Raw genomic sequence first — 8983 nt, forward strand, 5'->3', positions numbered from 1 at the left:
GAGGAGTTAAATAAAGGGCTCCCTTATACCACAGGAGAGATGGGACAGATGAGAAGAGCATTGGGACTGAGAGAGTTAGAGGGAGAGATGGGAGAAAGGAGAAGAGCTGCTATGGGGTTATGGGTTTGAGCGATACTTAGAGGGACATATGCTGTGGGATTGAGAGATATAGACGGGAGAGAGGATAGGGGTTGTTATGGGTTTGAGAGAGGTGTACCTGGAGGACGAAGAGGGGTTGTTATGGGTTTGAGAGAGGTGTACCTGGAGGACGAAGAGGGGTTGTTATGGGTTTGAGAGAGGTGTACCTGGAGGACCGAGAGGGGTTATGGGTTTGAGAGAGGTGTACCTGGAGGACCGAGAGGGGTTGTTATGGGTTTGAGAGAGGTGTACCTGGAGGACAGAGAGGGGTTGTTATGGGTTTGAGAGAGGTCTACCTGGAGGACAGAGAGGGGTTGTTATGGGTTTGAGAGAGGTGTACCTGGAGGACAGAGATGGGTTGTTATGAGTTTGAGAGAGGTGTACCTGGAGGACCGAGAGGGGTTGTTATGGGTTTGAGAGAGGTGTACCTGGAGGACAGAGAGGGGTTGTTATGGGTTTGAGAGAGGTGTACCTGGAGGACAGAGAGGGGTTGTTATGGGTTTGAGAGAGGTGTACCTGGAGGACAGAGAGGGGTTGTTATGGTTTTGAGAGAGGTGTACCTGGAGGACCGAGAGGGGTTGTTATGGGTTTGAGAGAGGTGTACCTGGAGGACAGAGAGGGGTTGTTATGGGTTTGAGAGAGGTGTACCTGGAGGACAGAGAGGGGTTGTTATGGGTTTGAGAGAGGTGTACCTGGAGGACAGAGAGGGGTTGTTATGGTTTTGAGAGAGGTGTACCTGGAGGACAGAGAGGGGTTGTTATGGGTTTGAGAGAGGTGTACCTGGAGGACAGAGAGGGGTTGTTATGGTTTTGAGAGAGGTGTACCTGGAGGACAGAGAGGGGTTGTTATGGTTTTGAGAGAGGGGTACCTGGAGGACCGAGAGGGGTTGTTATGGGTTTGAGAGAGGTGTACCTGGAGGACAGAGAGGGGTTGTTATGGGTTTGAGAGAGGTGTACCTGGAGGACAGAGAGGGGTTGTTATGGTTTTGAGAGAGGTGTACCTGGAGGACAGAGAGGGGTTGTTATGGGTTTGAGAGAGGTGTACCTGGAGGACAGAGAGGGGTTGTTATGGTTTTGAGAGAGGTGTACCTGGAGGACAGAGAGGGGTTGTTATGGTTTTGAGAGAGGGGTACCTGGAGGACCGAGAGGGGTTGTTATGGGTTTGAGAGAGGTGTACCTGGAGGACAGAGAGGGGTTGTTATGGGTTTGAGAGAGTGTACCTGGAGGACAGAGAGGGGTTGTTATGGTTTTGAGAGAGGTGTACCTGGAGGACAGAGAGGGGTTGTTATGGTTTTGAGAGAGGGGTACCTGGAGGACCGAGAGGGGTTGTTATGGGTTTGAGAGAGGTGTACCTGGAGGACAGAGAGGGGTTGTTATGGGTTTGAGAGAGGTGTACCTGGAGGACAGAGAGGGGTTGTTATGGTTTTGAGAGAGGTGTACCTGGAGGACAGAGAGGGGTTGTTATGGTTTTGAGAGAGGTGTACCTGGAGGACCGAGAGGGGTTGTTATGGGTTTGAGAGAGGTGTACCTGGAGGACCGAGAGGGGTTGTTATGGGTTTGAGAGAGGTGTACCTGGAGGACCGAGAGGGGTTGTTATGGGTTTCAGAGAGGTGTACCTGGAGGACCGGGAGGGGTTATGGGTTTCAGAGAGGTGTACCTGGAGGACGAAGAGGGGTTGTTATGGGTTTGAGAGAGGTGTACCTGGAGGACCGGGAGGGGTTATGGGTTTGAGAGAGGTGTACCTGGAGGACCGAGAGGGGTTGTGGGTTTGAGAGAGGTGTACCTGGAGGACCGAGAGGGGTTGTTATGGGTTTGAGAGAGGTGTACCTGGAGGACCGAGAGGGGTTGTGGGTTTGAGAGAGGTGTACCTGGAGGACCGAGAGGGGTTGTTATGGGTTTGAGAGAGGTGTAACTGGAGGACCGAGCCTTGCACGATGTGGGATGAAGGGAGTGATTAGAGCTGGAAGAGATGGAGTGGTCAAAGTGTCATGGGACTAGGGGAGAGGTAACGGGAGAGATGGAACGGCTGTAGTGTTGTACAGAGAGAGAGAGGGAGAGATGGAACGGCTGTAGTGTTGTACAGAGAGAGAGAGGGAGAGATGGAACGGCTGTAGTGTTGTACAGAGAGAGAGAGGGAGAGATGGAACGGCTGTAGTGTTGTACAGAGAGAGAGAGGGAGAGATGGAACGGCTGTAGTGTTGTACAGAGAGAGAGAGGGAGAGATGGAACGGCTGTAGTGTTGTACAGAGAGAGAGAGGGAGAGATGGAACGGCTGTAGTGTTGTACAGAGAGAGAGAGAGGGAGAGATGGAACGGCTGTAGTGTTGTACAGAGAGAGAGAGGGAGAGATGGAACGGCTGTAGTGTTGTACAGAGAGAGAGAGGGAGAGATGGAACGGCTGTAGTGTTGTACAGAGAGAGAGAGGGAGAGATGGAACGGCTGTAGTGTTGTACAGAGAGAGAGAGGGAGAGATGGAACGGCTGTAGTGTTGTACAGAGAGAGAGAGGGAGAGATGGAACGGCTGTAGTGTTGTACAGAGAGAGAGAGGGAGAGATGGAATGGCTGTAGTGTTGTACAGAGAGAGAGAGAGAGAGAGAGGGAGAGGGAAAGAGAGGTACAGTTGTGGAGTACAAGGATATACGTTGTGGGAATGAGGAAGAGGCAGTTGGTAGAGAGAGATGGGGGAGAGGCACAGGGTTAAGGTACTCTGTCAGCATAATGAGAGGGCTTGTACAGTACAGAGTTGTGGGAATAAGGGAGAGGCAGAGGGAGAGCTAATGTCTCCCAGGATGGGATGACAAATGTGCCAGACATGAAAGACTTCCCCATGCCTCAGGGAACTACTTTACCTGCACACACAGCACAAACACACATCAAGGCAGAGAACACCCTCCACACACACACACATACATGCAGGGACACACAGACGCAGGGACACGCATGCACAGACACACACACGTTCGCATGCACACAGGTGTGTAAGTGCTCACACATGGGAAATCAAATGCAAACACAATTTAATACTATTTCCCATATTATATTATATGGGCACAGAAATAGAATATACACTGACTGTACAAAACATTAGGAACACCTTCCCAATGTTGAGTTGTGTATTGAGTACCCCTTGTCCCCTCAGAACAGCCCCAATTCATCAGGGCAGGGACTCTACAAGGTGTCGAAAGCGTTCCACAGGGATGCCGGCCCATGTTGACTCCAATGCTTCCCACAGTTGTGTCAAGTTGTCTGGATGTCCTTTGGGTGGTGGACATTCTTACAGAAGGGAAACTGTTGAGTGTGAAAAACCCAGCAGCGTTGCAGTTCTTGACACACTCAAACCGCTGTGCCTGGCAGCTACTACCATTTGTTCAAAGGCACTGAAATATATAGTCTAGAATTTTCACACACTGATTGGCACACATACACAATCCATGACTCAATTGTCTAAAAATCCTTCTTCAACCTGTCTCCTCCCCTTCCTCTACATCGATTGAAGTGGATTTAACAAGGGACATCAATAAGGTATCATAGCTTTCATCTGGATTCCCTTGGTCAGTCTATGTCATGGAAAGAGCCTAATGTTTAGTCCACTCAGTTCATACATCAATATAAACATGCTGCACACATACTGTACATTACGTAAACACACTCACATGCTCTCTATATGTTCTCCACATCGTTTTCTCTCTTCCCCCTCTTCCTCTCCTCCCCCCAATCTCCCTCTTTCTCCCGCTCTCTCTCTCTCTCTCTCTCTCTCTCTCTCTCTCTCTCTCTCTCTCTCTCTCTCTCTCTCTCTCTCTCTCTCTCTCTCTCTGCCACTCTTCTCGCCCTCTCATTCTCTATCTCTCGTTCCCTCTGCCTCTCTCTGTCCCTCTCCCTCCCTCTCTCTCCTTCCTTCAGCAGCCTCTAAATCCATGCCATATGACCTTCTGTTGAAGAGATAAAGAATGTGCTTATCAGTCATGCAAATGAGGCTGAATTCATTTTCCACAACAGATGGCCCCATAGATAATGATGATGGAGGAGAGAAAATTAAATGTCTCTTGCACGGTGGTCATGGCAACCGGGCTCGGTGTAATATCAATAATAAGTGCGGTGCATAATAAGGTTGTCAGTCCTGTGAATCAAAGTGTGGGGCTGGACAAGGCGGAAGGACTCTGAAGTTTAGTGCCCTTCTCTTCCCCACTCCTAACTCTTACCCACCTCCACAGAGTAGAGAACTCCAAACCTGTTCATTTGCTTAATTACAATGATAAATATGACCCATTATTTAATCTGTGGCGAAGCTACAATTGTTCACATGAAAACATGATTACTGTTGGAATAAGGAAGGCTTCCGTAATGGCTCAGTGAATAGAGGAAGTGAAATGAATGAGCTTGAGTCTATGGTTGCGTCGAGACAGGCAGCCCATTCTTTTCTAATTGGTATTTTGACCAGATCATCTCTGAAAAAGATCTGATGTGAAAAGATCTGATGTGATTGGTCAAAAGACCAATTAGTGAAAAAAAATATCAGAATTGGGCTGCCTGTCTAAACACAGCCCATGAGATACTATGAACAAGGAGCTTCCACTATTGGTCCAAAGCTCTGTTGGATTGCAGAGAACTCTCTCTCTCTTCTCCTATCCTATCTTTGCTCATCTCTCAGTATCTCTCTACCTCTGGCTTTTTCTGTCATGCAGTTGTCTCTCTCTGCCTCTCTCCCCTCCCCCTTATTCCCCTCTTTCCCCCAGTCTATTCACTCTTTCCTTCTCTTTCTTCTCTCTCCCCTTCCTCTCAGTTGGGATGCAGCATTAATATAATAGCAATGTCCCAGCAAGTCTTGTCCTCTCTTCTTTCTCTCATCTTCTCTCTCTCTCTCTCTCTCTCGCTCCCTCTCTCCTTCTCACTCCCTCTTCCACTCCTCTCTGTCTCGCTCCTTCTCTCTCTCTCGCTCACTCTTCAATTCCTCTCTCCCCTCCCACTTCCACTCCCCTCTCCCTCTTGATCCAGCTCTCTCTTGCTCCCTTTTCCACTCCTCGCTCTCTCTCTCTCGCTCCCACACTCTTCCACTCCTCTCTTGCTCCCTCTTCCACTCATCTCTCACTCCCTCTTCCACACCTCTCTCACTTCCTCTTCCACTTATCTCTCACTTCCTTTTCCACACCTCTCTCACTCCCTCTTCCACTCATCTCTCACTTCCTTTTCCACTTATCTCTCACTTCCTCTTCCACACCTCTCTCACTTCCTCTTCCACACCTCTCTCACTTCCTCTTCCACGTATCTCTCACTTCCTCTTCCACACCTCTCTCACTCCCTCTTCCACTCATCTCTCACTCCCTCTTCCACTCATCTCTCACTTCCTCTTCCACTCATCTCTCACTTCCTCTTCCACGTATCTCTCACTTCCTCTTCCACTTATCTCTTACTTCCTCTTCCACACCTCTCTCACTTCCTCTTCCACTTATCTCTTACTTCCTCTTCCACACCTCTCTCACTCCCTCTTCCACTCATCTCTCACTTCCTCTTCCACACCTCTCTCACTCCCTCTTCCAACTCTCTCTCACTCCCTCTTCCACTCCCCTCTCTCGCTCCCTCTTTGCTATTCTGTCCCTCTTGTTCTCTCTCTCCCACTCTCTCCCACCAACAGCAATAATAATAGTAGTAGTGTAGTTAATTAGTAGTTAATTACCATTAACAACAACAATATTAATCAGAACAACAATACATCAAAGCAATGGTAGTAGACCAGTGTCAACATGACTGAGAAGACAGATGACATGGTATGAAAGACAAAACAAAACAAGATGGGAAATATTATCGACATTACATTTTTCTTTACACTGGCTGTCCCTCAGGTTGTGGCAGAAGGACACATATTTGGCTGCCAAAACTGTACATTTTGGCTTTTCACCCAATAGATATTTGTTTTTTTCTTCATCTTTTATAGTTTCAAATTCTTTGTATTGAATTATAATTTTGGGAAAGAAATATTCTCTTAGGTCTGAGTATTCATCACAGTGTAATAGGAAATGCAACTCTGTCTCTACCTCTCCCCTGGAGCAGAGTGAGCACAGCCTGTCCTCTCTGGGCAGTCAGGTTTGTCTGTGACGACCGGTCTCTATAGCCAGACTGTGCTCACTGAGTCTGTACCTAGTCAGTGTTTTCCTCCGTTTTCTATCAGTCACAGTGGTCAGATAGTCTGCCACCATGTACTGTCTGTTTAGAGCCAAATAGCATTGAAGTTTACTTTGATTTTTTGTGGTGTCTTTCCAACAGGTGATATATTTTTCTTTTTGTTTTGTGATGATTTGTGATGATGACGCCAGGACAGCGGAGTCAATCACCACCTTCCGGAGACACCTGAAACCCCACCTCTTTAAGGAATACCTAGGATAGGATAAGTAATCCCTCTCACCCCCCCTTTAAGATTTAGATGCACTATTGTAAAGTGACTGTTCCACTCGATGTCATAAGGTGAATGCACCAATTTGTAAGTCGCTCTGGATAAGAGCGTCTGCTAAATGACTTAAATGTAATGTAAATGTAATGATTTGGTTGGGCCAGATTTTCTGAGTGCTGTCCTGAGGCTCTATGGGGTTGGTTTGAGTTAGTGAACTGAGCCTCGGAACCAGCTGGCTGAAGGGACTCTTCTCTTGTTTCATCTCTTGACACTGTAGAGCTGTGTGATGGAATTTTTTTGGGTCATTTGTTTTTAGATGGTTGTAAAATTTGATGGCTCTTTTTTCTATTCGAATGAGGAGGGGGTATTGGCCCAATTCTGCTCTACATGCCTTATTTTGAGTTTTTCTTTGCACTTGCAATACAGTCTTACAAAACTCTGCATGCAGTATTTCAATTGGATGTTTGTCCCATATGGTAAATTCATTATTAGAGAGAGGACCCCATACTTCCCTGCCATATAGAGCAATTGGTTCTATAACTGATTGAAACATTTTGAGCCAGATTCTAATTGGAATTTCAATGTTGATGTTCCTTTTAATGGCATAGAATGCTCATCTTGCTTTGTCTCTCAGCTCATTCACAGCCATGTGAAAGCTACCTGTGTAGTCCTAGATACATGTAGTTTTTGGTGTGTTCTAATAGAACTGTGTCCAAATTAATTTATTATTTTGTCATCCTGATTTCCGGACCTTTTTTGGAATATCATTATATACAGTGGAGCAAAAAAGTATTTAGTCAGCCAATTTTGCAAGTTCTCCCACTTAAAAAGATGAGAGAGGCCTGTAATTGTCATCACAGGTACACTTCAACTATGACAGACAAAATGAGAAAAAAAAATCCAGAAAATCACATTGTAGGATTTTTTATGAATTTATTTGCAAATTATGGTGGAAAATAAGTATTTGGTCACCTACAAACAAGCAAGATTTCTGTCTCTCACAGACTTGTAACTTCTTTAAGAGGCTCCTCTGTCCTCCACTCGTTACCTGTATTAATGGCACCTGTTTGAACTTGTTATCAGAATAAAAGACACCTGTCCACAACCTCAAACAGTCACACTCCAAACTCCACTATGGCCAAGACCAAAGAGCTGTCAAAGGACACCAGAAACAAAATTGTAGACCTGCACCAGGCTGGGAAGACTGAATCTGCAATAGGTAAGCAGCTTGGTCTGAAGAAATCAACTGGGGGAGCAATTATTAGGAAATGGAAGACATACAAGACCACTGATAATCTCCCTCGATCTGGGGCAAGATCTCACCCAGCGGGGTCAAAATGATCACAAGAACAGTGAGCAAAAATTCCAGAACCACACAGGGGGACCTAGTGAATGACCTGCAGAGAGCTGGGACCAAAGTAACAAAGCCTACCATCAGTAACACACTACGCCGCCAGGGACTCAAATCCTGCAGTGCCAGACGTGTCCCCCTGCTTAAGCCAGTACATGTCCAGGCCCGTCTGAAGTTTGCTAGAGAGCATTTGGATGATCCAGAAGAAGATTGGGAGAATGTCATATGGTCAGATGAAACCAAAATATAACTTTTTGGTAAAGACTCAACTCGTCGTGTTTGGAGGACAAAGGATGCTGAGTTGCATCCAAAGAACACCATACCTACTCTGAAGCATGGGGTTGGAAACATCATGCTTTGGGGCTGTTTTTCTGCAAAGGGACCAGGACGACTGATCCGTGTAAAGGAAATAATTAATGGGGCCATGTATCGTGAGATTTTGAATGAAAACCTCCTTCCATCAGCAAGGGCATTGAAGATGAAACGTGGCTGGGTCTTTCAGCATGATAATGATCCCAAACACACCGCCCGGGCAATGAAGGAGTGGCTTCGTAAGAAGCATTTCAAGGTCCTGGAGTGGCCTAGCCAGTCTCCAGATCTCAATCCCATAAATCTTTGAAGGGAGTTGAAAGTCCGTGTTGCCCAGCAACAGCCCCAAAACATCACTGCTCTAGAGGAGATCTGCATGGAGGAATCGGCCAAAATACCAGCAACAGTGTGTGAAAACCTTGTGAAGACTTACAGAAAACGTTTGACCTCTGTCATTGCCAACAAAGGGTATATAAAGTATTGAGATAAACTTTTGTTATTGACCAAATACTTATTTTCCACCATAATTTGCAAATAAATTCATTAAAAATCCTACAATGTGATTTTCTGTATTTTTTTCTTCTCATTTTGTCTGTCAAATTGAATCAAATGCATTCTTGAATTCTACGAAACACTAGTAGATTTTGCCTTTGTTTCGGTTTACTTGTGTGTCAATTAGAGTGTGGAGGGTGTTAATGTGGTTTGTTGTACGATAACTTTTTAGAAATCCAATCTGGCTTCTGCTCGTGACGTTGTGTTCGTCAAGGAAATGATGTAGTCTGCTATTTATAATACTGCAGAGAAT

The sequence above is a fragment of the Oncorhynchus gorbuscha genome, linkage group LG10 (genome assembly GCF_021184085.1).
Source record: "Oncorhynchus gorbuscha isolate QuinsamMale2020 ecotype Even-year linkage group LG10, OgorEven_v1.0, whole genome shotgun sequence".
Classification (NCBI taxonomy): domain Eukaryota; kingdom Metazoa; phylum Chordata; class Actinopteri; order Salmoniformes; family Salmonidae; genus Oncorhynchus; species Oncorhynchus gorbuscha.